This window comes from Triticum aestivum, chromosome 2A, assembly GCF_018294505.1.
Source record: "Triticum aestivum cultivar Chinese Spring chromosome 2A, IWGSC CS RefSeq v2.1, whole genome shotgun sequence".
In the NCBI taxonomy this organism is placed as follows: Eukaryota; Viridiplantae; Streptophyta; class Magnoliopsida; order Poales; family Poaceae; genus Triticum; species Triticum aestivum.
Genome location: NC_057797.1, coordinates 263,656,261 through 263,674,315, shown reverse-complemented (window position 1 = coordinate 263,674,315; position 18,055 = coordinate 263,656,261).

Sequence of the window (18,055 nt, the reverse complement as noted above, 5' to 3'; positions counted from 1 at the left end):
CCAATCCTAGAACAACTTCTAGGAACGCGTGGGAAACAGGCAACATACCTGAACTTGGTGTGGATTGGTAGTTGAACTTGCTACCCATTCAAACTAGTACCAGCTGCACAAGACCGAAGTATTTAAGGAAATACCTAATGACATCAGGAAAACAAGTGACTAAAACATTTAGCAATAGAAGCGATGGTACAAAAAAATTGAACTAATGTTTTTCTACCATTCCGACAAACCTCCAGCATATTTTTTTGAACTGATTTTTTTCTATCATTGTACTGTTGCTTTTTAGGCTTTTTCGAATGAGGTGAGAGCCTCTGCTCTATTTGAACTTTTACTGAACATTCAAAAATGTTTGAACTGATGTGAATGCTTTCACCGAAGTACTACTACAATATTTCATGAACCTACCTATGTATACGAACAAGTTCTTTTTCTGCTAGGCATTTGCGCAATTTTGTGCTAAGCAAAGAGAGAAAGAAAACAACCTGAAAATGTTTCCTGCCGCCGCACGTTGACGGGGGTTTGGATATGGATGAACTAACTGGCCCATTTTTCTTGTTTCCATAAATTTAAGACAACGCAAATATTATCTATAATATGGACATTTAGTATAGTCTGAACTAAACTCTTTGGCACGTTTGCACTGAGGTAATAGCGGTGAACATATGACAAAGGATAGAACTCAAAAAGAATTTTTTTTGGAGGTGGAATAAGAAGTTGATCGAGCGGATTGGGAGGATGCTCAGCAACATACATTGGAGATGCAAGACCATAGTACCTCAATTACAGATGTCACTTAACTCTGGGACATTTGTACTACAAGAATTGAATCTGCAGCAATCTTGAACTTTCAGATTCCATACGCAGATAGCTACAAATTGCTAAAATCAATCACCAGTAGAAAAACACAAAAGGTTCTCCAAATGGTTGTTTGAGGAATAGCCAAAGCTATTTGGGGTGGCGGACGGCAGCAACATGTGGGCTGGGTTGTCGCGCACCGAGAAGGACGAGGAAAACGGCAACCCAACCACTATAGTGGAAATAGGAGCTGATGGGCGTGGACTGCTGCTGGGCATGAACTCGACCGTCCGAATGCCATGGGGCTGGACTGGGGACGATGCTGGACATACTGGAGTAGTGGCCAAGGAGCTTGGAGCAGCAGCGTACATCAGCAACAGACTGCTCGCGCACAAGATGTACTGCTCTCCTGGGATGGAGGGGTGAAGTGTGTGCCTCCCGAGCTGCGACGTCGAACTACTTCGGGTTGTGTCGTTGAACGACCCGGTGTGGCGGCGGTGAACGGTATGGTGCTCATTCTCAAGCATAATCACAAGTACTTGTTTGTGCTATATGAAGAAAATGGAAACACGAAGGAAATCAGACTCACCATCGGGAAGTAGATGAACTAAAAAGCATACAAATGATGAACTTATGCATCTTGTTTTAACTGGAACCTACAAAAATAGGAACAAATATGAGAGATGAGTTTTTGTAAGGAGAACTTACCAGGGTTTGGTGTTCGAACTTTTAAATGTTTTTGCAACTGAAAACAGAGAACAGGAGCATGCCTCGACCAGATCGGCGACTTTCTCATGGGGTGGTCTCTCGTATACCACGATGGCAACATATACACACACAAACTAACCAAATACACAAAACTGCCAGCTAGAAAAATAAACTGATAAGAATACATGTCTTCTCGACTATGAACTGATAAGAATACACACCACAGACGGCTAGACACGGACTTCTTGAACTCCCCTAAGATAAGGTTCAGGTTTTTATGGTTTTTTTATGTTCACGTTTTTTTCCGAAGTTCCTGACTTCTCGACTATGAACTTACTACATAGAAGGATGCTCACATACATGTATTGCTTGACAGGAGCTGACAGACAATGTTGCAGCAACATGGTATTTTTATTCAACACAATGATACAACCATATCTTGGAATACATCCATCGCGATGGAAACAAATGCACAGTAAAATGGCATCATTACACATACTCGAGAACTAATAGATTATTCTTCAGTTACTCTGATCAACTTTAGTTTTCTTCAGAAATTGGATGAAAAATAGCATCGACTATGCCATCAATTTTTTTGCATCTCTAGCACACTTGTTGGGACTATTGTTCATCACATGATGAACCTCTTTTATTTCTATTTTTCTTGAGTGTCATAGAATAAAATATTAAACTATTTTGTATAAGTATAGTTGAACTTTTGTGTTTTGCTGGTTACTGAAGTAGTATCAGAACAGCCGCTGCATACATATATGAATTGACAATTTTTTGTCAATGAATTGTTGTAATATATTGTATTAGAATTAAGACAGCAGTATCTATCTAGTACCAAGCATGCTCATCAAGAGTGGAATTCAGGAGACAGAAGGAACAAGAGCAAAAGTACAAGGGGTGTGTTCTTCACTGTTTGGGTTATAGGGTGCCAATGATGAACTGAATCATTTTAGCTCTGTCTTCTTCCCTCAGGTCTGAATCTAAGAGCAGCACCAGTTCAATTCAAAATAAATTGACAGTTCATGAATTTTGTGCTAAGCAAGCATACCCATTAGCACATGGAATGCCTTGGTAAAATGCACTCACTCAGTCCACAAAATCAAAAAAGAAAACTACAGAGGCGGAAGGAAACGAGAGGAAAGCTTTTGAGTTCTGACCATTGCTTTTGTTGACCGACCCATCACCTTGGTTGGCAGTGGTGAACAGACTGGGGTAGCGGTCGTGAACGGCCTGGGGCAGCGTCGCATTGCGAGGCGGGCTGGGGAAGCACAACGCGGTGGAAGGCCGGCTGGAGCAGCGTGGCACGGTGGGACACTGGCTGGAGTAGTGCGGCAGTGACGTAGGGCCTGACAGCGCAGCCAAGGAAGGTTGGCGGCACGGCGGAGGTGGCCTGGTAGTGCGGCGGCTGGGGCCTGGCGGCACGGCGGAGGTGGCCTGGCGGCGCGGCGGCCGGGCCCTAGGGTCGCAGCAGAGGTGGCATCGCGGCGCGGCAGTGAGGCCCTGGGGGCGCGGCGACCGGGGCCTGGGGTTGCATCACGGTGCGGCGGCGGGGGGCTGGAGGATCGGTTCGGGGGAGGTTCGGGACAACTGGGGTCGAGCCGGGGTCTTTTTTTCATTCAGGCGGCTTCTGGGCTGCGGCAGCACTTCGGGAAAATGGATCGACCCTATATATATGTGTGTTCATTAACCACGCATCGTAATCGTACACTTTGGTACGGCTAATACACCAGGGGCTTACGTACCCCACAATATGGTGTGAAAAGTCTGAACACTTTCACAAGTGCGGCACCCCGAACTTATAGCATTATATGTATCAGCTTCGAATTATGTCTTTGGTCAAATGTTGGGTTTGCGCGGCTCCTATGTTTTGGTATCTTACGTTCCGCTCTATCGGCTAAGGTAGCGCTCGAAGAGCTACTGTGATTGTGCCCTAGTTCTGCCGGGCTTAACACCTCAGTAAAGAAAGCTAAAACTGACTGTCATAATAAGGCGAGAGACTGGTCGCTGTTCGGCGAGGTTTTCGTGTCCCTAAAGACTTATGCCTCTTAGGGCGAGGGGCCGGCCCTGTCCGGCTTAAAGGCGTGTATCGCGTCCCGAATTCGGCCTTCCGAATACCAGGGGCTTCGCTCAAATTTAAAATTATAGAATTCTATGGCTAAGTGAGAGTGATAAAGCATTATTAGTCCGGTTGCCTTGTTCATTGTGCTGCACCTCTCTCGAAGGACCCAAACCTGGGCACAAGAGTGCTCAGGTTTATCCCGAACACCCTAGCACTCGTGGCATGGGGGCAGAAGCCGAGGACTAGCCATCTCTCAGATTGGATAAATAGCCAAACAGAAGGTAATATTTTAAATTCACACAAGCGTTGCATAGCGCATATGAAACAAGATTTCATCATACAGGATCACACGAGCAAGTTTACTCAAATATTACATCCTTGGAACATTCGTCCGCTACAAGACGGGCACCCTTCAGGACACCCTCATAATAAATTTCGGGGGTGCGATGCTCCTTGCCCTGCGGCGGCCCTTCCTTAATCAGCTTCACAGAGTCCAGCTTGGCCCACTGCACCTTCACACGGGTGAAAGCCTGGCGTGCACCTTCGATGCAGACAGGCCGCTTGACGACCTCCAGCTGTGCGCATGCATCCACAAGCCGCCTCATCAGGCCGAAGTAGCTGTTCGGAAGGGCGTCGCCAGGCCATAGCCAGACTATAAGGCCCTTCATGGCCTGTTCGGCCGCCTTGTGCAGCTTGACTAGCTGCTTTAGCTGGTCGCTCAGAGGCATCGGGTGTTTGGTCCCAGTATACTAAGACTAGAACAGCTTCTTCGTTGAGCTTCCCTCCTCGGCCTGGTAAAACTGTGCAGCATCCGACACGCTGCGGGGCAAATCTGCGAATGCTCCTAGAGAGCTCCGAATTCGGGTAAGTAATCGGTAATTTACTCTTACATGCTTGCTCTGCATATAGAATGCCTTACCCGCCGCTATCTTCTTCATTGCATCGATCTCCTGGAGGGCCTTTTGGGCTTCAGCCTTGGCACTCTTTGCGCTCTCGAGGGCTGCAGCAAGCTCAGACTCCCGCGTCTTCTAGTCAAGCTCCAACGCCTCGTGCTTCGTCATGAGATCCTGGAGCTCTTGCTGAGGGTGGACTACTCCCTCCTCGTCATGGAGAGCACCGAGATGATGAAGATGGCCGCCAGAGAGGGACTCCCCCCTCCGGCAGGATGCCAGAATGGGTCTAGATTGGTTTTCGGTGGCTACAGAGGCTTCTGGCGGCGGAACTCCCGATCTATTTTGCTCCCCGATGTTGTTAGGGTATATGGACATATATAGGCGAAAGAAGTCGGTCAGGGGAGCCACGAGGGGCCCACGAGGGTGGGGGCGTGCCCAGGGGGGCAGGTGCGCCTCCCTGCCTCGTGGCCACCTCGAAGTTTCCCTGCCGTATACTCCAAGTCTCCTGGATTGCTTCTGTTCCAAAAATGACTCGCCCGAAGGTTTCATTCTGTTTGGACTCCGTTTGATATTCCTTTTATTCGAAACACTAAAATAGGCAAGAAAACAACAATTTGGGATGGGATCCGGTTAATAGGTTAGTCCCAGAAATAATATAAATATGTATAATAAAGCCCATAAACATCCAAAACAGATAATATAATAGGATGGAACAATCAAAAATTATAGATACATTGGAGACGTATCAGCATCCCCAAGCTTAATTCCTGCTCGTCCTCGAGTAGGTAAATGATAAAAATAGAATTTTTGATGTGGAATACTTTGTAGAATATTCTTCAATGTATTTTTCTCTATTGTGGCATGAATGTTCAGATCCGAAAGATTTAAGATAAAAGTTCAATATTGACATATAAATGATAATACTTCAAGCATACTAACTAAGCAATCATGTCTTCTCAAAATAACATGGCCAAAGAAAGTTATCCCTACAAAATCATATAGTCTTACTATGCTCTATCTTCATCACACAAAATATTTAAATCATGCAGAACCCCGATGACAAGCCAAGCAATTGTTTCATACTTTTGATGTTCTCAAACCTTTTCAACCTTCACGCAATACATGAGAGTGAGCCATGGACATAGCACTATAGTGGACTAGAATGGTGGTTGTGGAGAAAACAAAAAGGAGAAGATGGTCTCAAGTCAACTAGGCGTATCAACGGGCTATGGAGATGCCTATCAATAGATATCAATGTGAGTGAGTAGGGATTGCCATGCAACGGATGCACTCGAGCTATAAGTGTATGAAAGCTCAAAAATAAACTAAGTGGGTGTGCATCCAACTCGCTTGCTCACGAAGACCTAGGGCATTTTGAGGAAGCCCATCATTGGAATATACAAGCCAAGTTCTATAATTAAATATTCCCACTAGTATATGAAAGTGACAACATAGGAGACTCTCTATCATAAAGATCATGGTGCTACTTTGAAGCACAAGTGTGGTAAAAGGATAGTAGCATTGCCCCTTCTCTCTTTTTCTCTCTTTTTTGTCTTTTTTTGTTTTTTTGTTTTTTTGGGCCTTCTCTTTTTTATGGCCTCTTTTTTCTCTTTTTATTTTTTCGTCCAGAGTCTCATCCCGACTTGTGGGGGAATCATAGTGTCCATCATCCTTTCCTCACTGGGACAATGCTCTAATAATGATGATCATCACACTTCTTTTTACAATTCAAGAATTACAACTCAATACTTAGAATAAAATGTGACTCTATGTGAATGCCTCCGGCAGTGTACCGGCATGTGCAATGACTCATGAGTGACATGTATGAAAGAATTATGAATGGTGGCTTTGCCACAAATACAATGTCAACTACATGATCATGCAAAGCAATATGACAATGATGGAGCGTGTCATAATAAACGGAATGGTGGAAAGTTGCATGTCAATATATCTCGGAATGGGTATGGAAATGCCATAATAGGTAGGTATGGTGGCTGTTTTGAGGAAGGTAAATGGTGGGTTTATGGTACCGGCGAAAGTTGCGCGGTACTAGAGAGGCTAGCAATGGTGGAAGGGTGAGAGTGCATATAATCCATGGACTCAACATTAGTCATAAAGAACTCACATACTTATTGAAAAAATCTATTAGTTATCGAAACAAAGTACTACATGCATGCTCCTAGGGGGATAGACTGGTAGGAAAATACCATCGCTCGTCCCCGACCGCCACTCATAAGGAAGACAATCAATAAATAAATCATGCTCCCACTTCATCACATGACGGTCCACCATACGTGCATGCTACGGGAATCACAAACTTTAACGCAAGTATTTCTCAAATTCACAACTACTCAACTATCATGACTCTAATATCACCATCTTCATATCTCAAAACAATCATCAAGTATCAAATTTCTCATAGTATTCAATGCACTCTATATGAAAGTTTCTATTATATCCCTCTTGGATGCCTATTATATTAGGACTAGATTCATAACCAAAGCAAACTACCATGCTGTTTAGAGACTATCAAAATGACGAGAGTTCATCTATTTCTTCAAAATAAAACCACCGTTGTGCTCTAAAAGGATATAAGTGAAGCACTAGAGCAAATGACAAACTACTCCGAAAGATATAAGCGAAGCACAATGAGTAGTTGAATAATTATGCAACTATGTGTAGACTCTCTAACATTTAAGAATTTCAGATCTTGGTATATTATTCAAACAGCAAGCAAAACAAAAAAATAAAATGACACTCCAAGCAAAACACATATCATGTGGTGAATAAAAATATAGCTCCAAGTAAAGTTACCGATGAATGAAGACGAAAGAGGGGATGCCATCCGGGGCATACCCAAGCTTAGGATCTTGGTTGTCCTTGAATATTACCTTGGGGTTCCTTGGGCATCCCCAACCTTAGGCTCTTGCCAATCCTTATTCCATAGTCCATCGAATCTTTACCCAAAACTTGAAAACTTCACAACACAAAACTTAACAGAAAACTCGTAAGCTCCGTTTGTATAAGAAAATAAATCACCACTTAGGTACTGTTTTGAAATAATTATTTACTTATATTGGTGTAATATCTACTGTATTCCAACTTCTCTATGGTTCATACCCTCCGATACTACTCATAGATTCATCAAAATAAGCAAACAACACATAGAAAACAGAATCTCTCAAAAACAGAACAGTCTGTAGTAATCTGTATCAAACGTATACTTCTGGAACTCATAAAATTCTAAAATAAATTGGTGGACCTGAGGAATTTGTCTATTAATCATATGCAAAAATAATTAACTAAATAGCACTCTCCATAAAAAATGGCAGCATATCTCGTGAGTGCTAAAGTTTCTGTTTTTTACAGCAAGATCGCAAAGACTTTCCCCAAGTCTTCCCAAAGGTTCTACTTGGCACAGACACTAATTAAAAGCATAAAACCACATATAAACAGAGGCTAGATGAATTATTTATTACTAAAGAGGAGCAAAAATAAAAGAACAAAAATAAAATTGGGTTGCCTCCCAACAAGCGCTCTCGTTTAACGCCCCTAGCTAGGCATGATGATTTCAATGATGCTCACATAAAAGATAAGAATTGAAACATAAAGAGAGCATCATGAAGAATATGACTAAAACATTTAAGTCTAACCCACTTCCTATGCATAGGTATTTTTTGAACAAACAACTTATCGGAACAATAATATACTAGCATAGGAAAGCAAAACAAGCATAACTTCAGAACTTTAAGCACATAGAGAGGAGACTTGATATTATTGCAATTCCTACAAGCATATGTTCCTCCCTCATAATAATTTTCAGTAGCTTCATGAATGAATTCAAAAATATAACTATCACATAAAGAATTCTTTTCATGATCTACAAGCATAGAAATTTTATTACTCTCCACATAAGCAAAATTCTTCTCATTTGGAATAGTGGGAGTATCATAAGAAACTCTAATACTATAAATTGTTTCCATATTGAAAGAGTAATGTTCAGAAAAGGGGTAATCATAATCATCACAAGTTTTAATGTAATCATCACTACTTTTTATAGCATACGTGTCATCACAAGAATCATCATAAGTAGCAACTTTGTTCTCATCACAATCGATTGAAACCTCTTCCAAGATAGTGGAATCATTACTAAATAAAGTCATGACCTCTCCCAATCCACTTTCATAATTTTCACAATATGATTCAACATCCTCCAAAATAGTGGGATCATCACTTCCTAAAGTTGCCACTCTTCCAAACCCACTTTCATCAATATAATCATCATAAATAGGAGGCATGCTATCATCATAATAAATTTGCATATCCAAACATGGGAGACTACAAACATCATCATTAAACATAGCATCCCCAAGCTTGGGACTAATATTAATTGTAGCAAATATATTCTCAAACATGTCATTCTCATCAAACATAGCATCCCCAAGATTGGGCCTTTTCATATCATAAGCATAATCACTCTCATCATTAATAGTATGGATAGCACCAATAGTATAACAATTATCATCACCACAATGAGTAATAGGAGCAACATTATTTGGGAGGGATACATTTTTACCTTTGCTTCTCCATCTTTTCTTTTTCTTCTTCACATCATTTGTGGGTTTAATCCTCTTTTTGGAGCTCCTTATTAATGAGATTGGTTGAATAGAGTGCTCCTCCTAGTTACCTGATTCATCATCAGAAACAATAGGATGATATTGGGAAGCCTCTTCCCTTTTATTAGTATTCTCTTCATCCTCTATTTGTTTTCTTTTCTTCATGTAATTGGAAATATAAGGATTTTCAATGCAATTCACCGCACAATACATAAAAATTTCTTCTAGATCAATATCGAGGAATTTCTCAAGGTTATATTCTGGAATATGCTTAGTTACACATTTCATTTCTTCATAACACAAAAGCAAACTAAGTTCAGTATGATGTGCAAGGGAAATCAAATCATCACAATTTTTGGACACGATACGATCATGAAACAATTTGCATCAGAGATTTAAATGACAATGTTCATTGCAAAGTTCACAACTATGGTGAAGAAATTTTAAGTCTTCAGCACAAATATTTAGCCTCTCTTCCAACCATTTAGTTTCCAAATACTTATGCCTCTTGCAAAATCTATCTTCCCTAATTGGTGTGTACTTCCAGGCTCTATATATTCCACAAAAGTTGACATGCTTATAAGAGACATTTTCATCATGACTAGTGCAATCATCATTAGTACTATGGATATTCAAGGAGTTCATACTAACAACATTGCAATCAAGCTCATCATTCAAAGATATAGTGCCAAACATTTTATAGACTTCTTCTTCTAGCACTTGAGCACAATTTTCCTTTCCATCATTCTCACGAAAGATATTAAAAAGATGAAGCGTATGAGGAAAACTCAATTCCTTTTTTTGTAGTTTTCTTTTATAAACTAAACTAGTGCTAAAACAACAAACAAAAAGATTCAATTGCAATATCTAAAGATATACCTTCAAGCACTCACCTCCCCGGCAACGGCTCCAGAAAAGAGCTTGATGTCTACTACACAACCTTCTTCTTCTACATGTTGTTGGGCCTCCAAGTGCAGAGGTTTGTAGGACAGTAGCAAATTTCCCTCAAGTGGATGACCTAAGGTTTATCAATCTGTGGGAGGCATAGGATGAAGATGGTCTCTCACAAGCAACCCTACAACCAAATAACAAAGAGTCTCTTGTGTCCCCAACACACCCAATACAATAGTAAATTGTATAGTGCACTAGTTCGGCGAAGAGATCGTGATACAAGTGCAATATGGATAGTAGATAATGGTTTTTGTAATCTGAAAATATAAAAAAGCAAGGTAACTAATGATAAAAGTGAGCACAAACGGTATTGCAATGTGTTGAAACAAGGCCTAGGGATCATACTTTCAGTAGTGCAAGTTCTCTCTACAATAATAACATAATTGGATCATATAACTATCGCTCATCACACAACAAGGAGTCACTCCAAAGTCACTAATAGCGGAGAACAAACGAAGAGATTATTCTAGGGTATGAAACCACCTCAAAGTTATCCTTTCTGATCGATCTATTCAAGAGTCCGTAGTAAAATAACATGAAGCTATTCTTTCTGTTCAATCTATCATAGATTTCGTACTAGAATAACACCTTAAGACACAAATCAACCAAAAACCTAATGCCACCTAGATACTCCAATGTCACCTCAAGTGTCCGTGGGTATGATTATACGATATGCATCACACAATCTCAGATTCATCTATTCAACCAACACATAGAACTTGAAAGAGTGCCCCAAAGATTCTGTCGGATAGTCAAGATGAAAACGTGTGCCAACCCTAATGCATAAGTTCACGAGGTCACGGAACTCGCAAGTTGATCACCAAAACATGCATCAAGTGGATCACGTGGTATCCCATTGTCACCATAGATAAGCACATGCAAGACATACATCAAGTGTTCTCAAATCCTTAAAGACTCAATCTGATAAGATAACTTCAAAGGGAAAACTTAATCCATTATAAGAGAGTAGAGGGGGAGAAACATCATAAGATCCAAATATAATAGCAAAGCTCGCGATACATCAAGATTGTGCCACCTCAAGAACACGAGAGAGAGAGAGATCAAACACATAGCTACTGGTACATACCCTCAGCCCCGAGGGTGGACTACTCCCTCCTCATCATCGAGAGCACCAGGATGATGAAGATGTCCATCCGAGAGGGATTCCCCCCTCCGGCAGGGTGCCAGAATGGGTTTAGATTGGTTTTCTGTGGCTACAGAGGCTTCTGGCGGTGGAACTCCCGATCTATTCTGCTCCCCGATGTTTTTAGGGTATATGGACATATATAAGTGAAAGAAGTCGGTTAGGGGAGCCACGAGGGGCCCACGAGGGTGGGGGCGCGCCCAGGGGGCAGGCGCGCCTCCTGCCTCGTGCCACCTTGAAGCTTCCCTGACATATACTCCAAGTCTCCTGGATTGCTTCCGTTGCAAAAATAACTCTCCTGAAGGTTTCATTCCATTTGGACTCTGTTTGATATTCCTTTTCTTCGAAACATTGAAATAGGCAAGAAAACAACAATTTGGGTTGGGCCTCCGGTTAATAGGTTAGTCCCAAAAATAATATAGAAGTGTATAATAAAGCCCATAAATATCTAAAACAGATAATATAATAGCATGGAACAATCAAAAATTATAGGTACGTTGGAGACGTATCAAGCACCACCAGAGTTTATTTCAGAATAGACACCAACCCCTGATGAAGAGGTACTAGAGACAGTTGTCCCCGGCAAGGAAGCACCCCTAGAATGGTACTCGATGGTGCCTTCTCCCTACGAGGTGCAGGGGCTGGCGTGCTTCTTGTTGCCCCCACTAGAGAGCACCTGAAGTATGTCATCCAGATGCATTTTCCTCGAGAGGAGGTGACCAACAATACTGTAGAGTATGAAGGGCTCCTTGCCGGGCTCAGGATTGCCATGGAAATGGGTATCAAGAAGATGATCATTCGCGGAGATTCGCAATTTGTGATGAGATAAGTCAACAAGGATTACCAAAGTCCATTGATGGAGGCATACATTGAGGAAGTGAGAAGGCTAGAGGAGTGCTTAAACGGATTGCAAACAGAGCATGTACCCCGCGCGAAAAACAGCATTTTTGATCATCTATCAAAGTGCGCTATGCAAAAGCATCCTGTGGAACCAAGAACTTTTCTTCTCCATCTTACTCAGCCCTCTGTATCCCTGACAACAATGGCCCGGAAGAGGAGGAAACTGGACTCCGACAAGTCACTACCGGTAGAGCCTCCCGGGGCTCCCAGCAGAGAGCTTGACAGGAAAAACTCCCCTTCAGCTGATGAGCTAGCCCCTCCCACCATACCACCAGTCCTCGTGGTCGAGGGGTGCACCCCCACGAAGGAGGAGGTGCCGCTAGTCCTCGTTGCCGAGCCCCAGGCTCCAACTTGGGCACAACAGATAGTTCATTCCTCCAAACCGAAGAACTTCTCGAAGAGCAAGAAGAAGCTGAAACAGTATCCTGCAGGGCTAGTATGTATCAGTTCATCGATGACACACTATACAGAAGAAGGCCCAACAGTGTGAAATTGAAGTGCATTTGCTGGGAAGAAGGAAATGAACTGCTGGTAGAAATACACAAAGGCATGTGTGGATCCCACATTGGATCGAGGGCTTTGGTCGGGAAAGCATTTCAGCAAGGATTCTATTGGCCCACAGTCCTCCAAGATGCGGTCGAGCTAGTCACAGAATGTGAAGCCTATCAGTTCCATTCCAAGAATATCCATCTGCCTGGCCAAGCTCTTCATACAATCCCTTTGTCATGGCCATTTTCAATCTGGGGCTCGATATCCTCGGCCCTTTCCCCCGTGCTGCTGGGGGCTTTGAATTCTTGTTCGTTTCAATCGACAAGTTTACAAAGTGGCCGGAAGCAGAAGTCGTGAGAAAGGTGACTACTCAGTCAGCTATCAAGTTCTTGAAAGGATTGGTGTGCCGCTTCGGGGTCCCTGCCCGGATCATCACTAACAATGGCACCCAATTCATGAGCCACGCCTTCACGAAATATATTCATGCCCTCGGAAGTAAGATCTCATTTGCCTCTGTAGCACATCCCAGAAGCAATGGGTAAGCTGAGAGGGCAAACGCTGCAGTGCTATGAGGCTTCAGGATGAGAACATTGGATAAGCTACAGAAGTGTGGCAGATGATGGATCGACGAGATTCCGGTGGTTCCTTGGTCCCTCAGAGCGACACTGAATCGAGCTACAGGGCAGACTCCCTTCTCCCTAGTATATGGGACATAACTAGTTATCCCCACGAAACTCATTTATGGGTCACCTCGAGTGCTTGCCTATGATGAAGTAGCACATGAACAACACCGATGTGACGATGCTGTGCTTCTCGAGGAGAACCGTCTCCGGGCAGCTACGCGTGTTGCATGCTACTAGAAAGCCCTGCGTCACAATCACATCCACAATGTTCATGCCTGGTGTTTTGAGGAAGGCGACCTTGTCCTTAGGCGTGTTCAGTCCATCAAGGGTACAAACAAGTTGAAACCAAATTTGGAAGGCCCATACCGGGTAGTACGAGTCACCAGACCTGGCGTAGTCCGTCTGGAGACCAGAGATGGCATTCAATTGCAAAAAACATGGACTATTGAGCATCTCCGCAACTTGTACCCATAAGGCGTGGCTGTCGGGACCTGCCCGACAGCCACCCTTTTGTACAAGCCTTGCCTTAGTCGCATGTAACCACTTGTACAATGCCAGGCGCAGACCCTGAGCAAAAGAGAGGTAAATGAAGTGGAGGGGCTATTTACGAGGGCCAATCAGCAACGATAATCAATTATACCAAAGCTATTTACGAGTGGGAAAATCTTTCTTACTCTTCCTCAATAAGCATGGAGTTCAAGTTGAACTCCATTGGAGGCGAGGGCTCCCTTCCTCTCTTTGGAGGTGGAGGGGCAGAACACTCCGGCAGCTCTAATGCCAGATGAGGTGCCGGGGTGAGGGAGTCCTGGATTAGGGGATCTCCGGACAGCCGGACTATATCCTTTGGCCGGACTGTTGGATTATGAAGATACAAGATTGAAGACTTCGTCTCATGTTCGGATGGGACGCTCCTTGGTATGGAAGGCAAGCTAGGCAATACGGATATGTATATCTCCTCCCTTGTAACCGACCTTGTGTAACCCTAGCCCCCTCCGGTGTTTATATAAACCGGAGGGTTTTAGTCCGTAGGACAACATACAATCATACCATAGGCTAGCTTCTAGGGTTTAGCCTCTACGATCTCGTGATAGATCAACTCTTATAATACTGATATCATCAAGAACAATCAAGCAGGACATAGGGTATTACCTCCATCAAGAGGGCCCGAACCTAGGAAAACATCGTGTCCCCTGCCTCCTGTTACCATCCGCCTTAGACGCACAGTTTGGGACCCCCTAGCCGAGATCCACCGGTTTTGACACCGACATTGGTGCTTTCATTGAGAGTTCCACTGTGTTGTCACCGTAAGGCTTGATGGATCCTTCGATCAACGGTAACGATGCGGTCCAGGGTGAGGTTTTCCTCCCCGGACAGATCTTTGTATTCGGCGGCTTCACACTGTGGACCAATTCGCTTGGCCATCTGGAGCAGATCGAGAGCTACGCCCCTGGCCTTCAGGTCAGATTTGGAAACTTGAATTACACGGACGACATCCGCGGAGACTTGATCTTCGACGGATTCGAGCCCATGCCAGGTGTGCTGCTCAGTCGCGACGAGCATGATGTAACTCTGTCGTCGGACAATGTTCGGGAGATCGCATCTGTAACTACTCCGGCCATCAATCCGGAGCAAATTTCGCCATCCGAGCACGGAGGGATAGACCCTAGCATGGAGGCCGCACTCTCAGTGGCGATAGAGCCGGATACTGACTTCACCCCTTATGAGAGCCGCGTCGCCAAACTACTGGATTTTTCTCCGGCCACGGGCTCCGAGCCGCCTGCATCCGCACCCATCAAATCTGATTGGGTGCCGATGATGGAGTTCACCTCCGTGGATATCTTTCAGCACTCACCTTTCGGCGATGTGCTAAATTCATTAAGGTCTCTCTCCCTGTCAGGAGAACCTTGGCCAAACTATGTCTGGCTAGAATGGGTTGCGGACGACGAAGAAATTCGCTGCCCACCCACCACCCACTTAGTAGCCACTATCGACGACTTAACCGACATGCTCGACTTCGACTCCGAAGACTTCGACGGTATGGACGACGGCGATGGAGACGAACAGGAACCACCACCCATAGGGCGCTGGACCGCCACCTCAGCATAAGATATATACATGGTGGACACCCCAAAGAAGGTAATGGCGACGAGACATTGGAGGATGACCCCTCCAAGAAGCAACCCAAGCGCCGACGTCAGTGGCACCGCTCTAAGTCCCGCCACAGCAAGAATAGTGATACCAGAACAGGAGATAATAACACTCCAGATATTGCCGAAGACAACAACAATCCCCTCCAGCATGATGTATAGCCGGAGGCCGAACAAGCTGGCCCTCCAGAGCAGGCAACAGATGGAGAACCGAAGGATGACAATTACATGCCTCTCTCTGAAGACGAGGCAAGCCTCGGCGACGAAGAATTTATCATGCCTGAGGACCCCGTCGAGCAAGAGCGCTTCAAGCGTCGGCTTAAGGCCACGGAAAATAGCCTGAAGAAAACACAACAACAGCTTCAAGTCGATAAAGATTTGCTAGCAGAAAGGTGGACCGAAGTCCTTGCGGCCGAGGGGTATGAGCTCGAGTGCCCCTCCAAGAGTTACCCAAAATGCAGGTTGCTACCTCACCTCGAGGAGGAAGCATTGAAACCTCATCTACCAGTGTACGATGCGGCTGCCCGACCACTACGCGCCGAGCTAGAGAGGCGTTTCAGCCTGAAGTTCAGCCCGCACCCCGTCGCCACTCAATCAAAGATACTAAGGCCCGGGGTAACACAGAGGACCTACGAGACATATTGGACAGTAAGGAAAAAAATTGCAAGGTCAATATATGGGTCACGGACACGTGCGCCAACACGGGACGATGATCATCGCGTCGTATACACCAAGAGTAAATCCGGCCGGGCCAAATACAGCAGACAAGATTCATATGACCTGCGTTGGGATATAGCCCGGCACAGAGGCGCTGCACACCCCCTATGCTTCACTGATGAAGTTATGAATCACGAATTCCCAGAGGGTTTCAAACCCGTAAATATCGAATCATACGATGGCACAACAGATCCCGCTGTATGGATTGAGAATTTCCTCCTTCACATCCAACTAAAACTCAAAGGACCAGCTTAACATTGGCTGAACAGCTTGCCAGCAGATTCCGTCGTCAGTTGGGAGGATCTGGAAGACGCTTTTCTTGACAACTTCCAGGGCACTTATGTGCGTCCACCGGATGCTGATGACTTGAGCTACATAACCCAACAGCCAAGGGAATGGGCCAGACAATTCTGGACACGGTTCCTCACTAAGAAAAACCAAATTGTAGACTGTCCGAACGCAGAGGCCCTAGCAGCATTGAAGCATAACATCTGCGACGAGTGGCTCGCCCGCCACCTCGGCCAGGAGAAGCCGAAATCCTTGGCAACCCTCACAACCCTCATGGCCCACTTTTGCGCGGGCGAGGATAGCTGGCAGGCTCGCAGCAACAACACATCGAGGAATCTGGACACCTCGGATACCAAAGATGTTAACAGTAGGCAACGTCATAATAGACGAAAGCGTCGCAATAACGGTGATAACACCGAAGATACGGCAGTCAATGCCGGATTCAGTGGCTCTAGATCCGGTCAGCGGAAAAAGGCATTAAAAGAAATACTCCGGCTCCGTCTAGTTTGGATCGCATACTAGATCGCTCGTGTCAAATCAACGACACCCCCGACAAGCCAGCCAATCACACCAACAGAGAATGCTGGGTGTTCAAGCAGGCCGGCAAGTTAAATGCCGAAAACAAGGACAAGGGGCTGCATAGCAAGGACGAGGAGGATCCCCGACCGCCGAACACGGGAGGACAGAAGGGGTTTCCCCCACAAGTGAAGACGGTGAACATGATATACGCAACCCACATTCCCAAGAGGGAGAGGAAGCGTGCCCTAAGGGACGTCTATGCGATGGAGCCCGTCGCCCCAAAGTTCAACCCATGGTCTGCTTGCCTGATCACCTTCGATCGTAGGGACCACCCCACTAGCATCCGTCATGGTGGATCCGCCGCACTGGTCCTAGACCCTATCATTGACAGATTTCACCTCACCTGAGTCCTTATGGACGGCGGCAGCAGCCTGAACCTGCTCTATCAGGATACAATGCAAAAAATGGGTATCGATCCCTCGAGGATCAAACCCAGCAAACCCACCTTTAAAGGCGTCATCCCAGGTGTAGAGGCCCATTGCACAGGCTCAATCACACTGGAAGTGGTCTTTGGATCACCGGACAACTTCCGAAGCGAAGAGTTAATCTTTGATATTGTCCCGTTTCGCAGTGGCTATCATGCACTGCTCAGACGGACAACATTCGCAAAATTTAATGCAGTGCCACATTATGCATACCTCAAGCTCAAGACGCCAGGACCCAGGGGGGCATAACAGTAAATGGGAACACAGAACGCTCACTCCACACGGAAGAGCACACTGCGACCCTAGCAGCAGAAGCACAAAGCAGCCTTTTAAGGCAGACCACTCATTTGGCGTCACAGCCCTCGGACACCTTCAAGCGAGTCCAAAACAAGCTGCAACAGGATCGCCTAGCATGATCAGAGCTTGCCTAGCAATTCGGCCCCCGTCCCAGTCCCAGTCAAGCGATGAAATCCGTGCCGCGCGTGCATAACTACACACTGAAAATACCATGGACATAGGTGTGGGCACAATCAGGAAACGCCCCGCAATGTGGCTTAACCACCCTAGGGGCTGTATACCGTTATCATTCATTTTCTCTTTCAGGGCCTAAATCTTTGGAAGCCCTTTCTGGCAGTATAATTGTCGGACACATTTCGGAAGCGACAACCAAGGCGGCAAGAAGCTAAGATGAACATGGGAACCCCCAGGT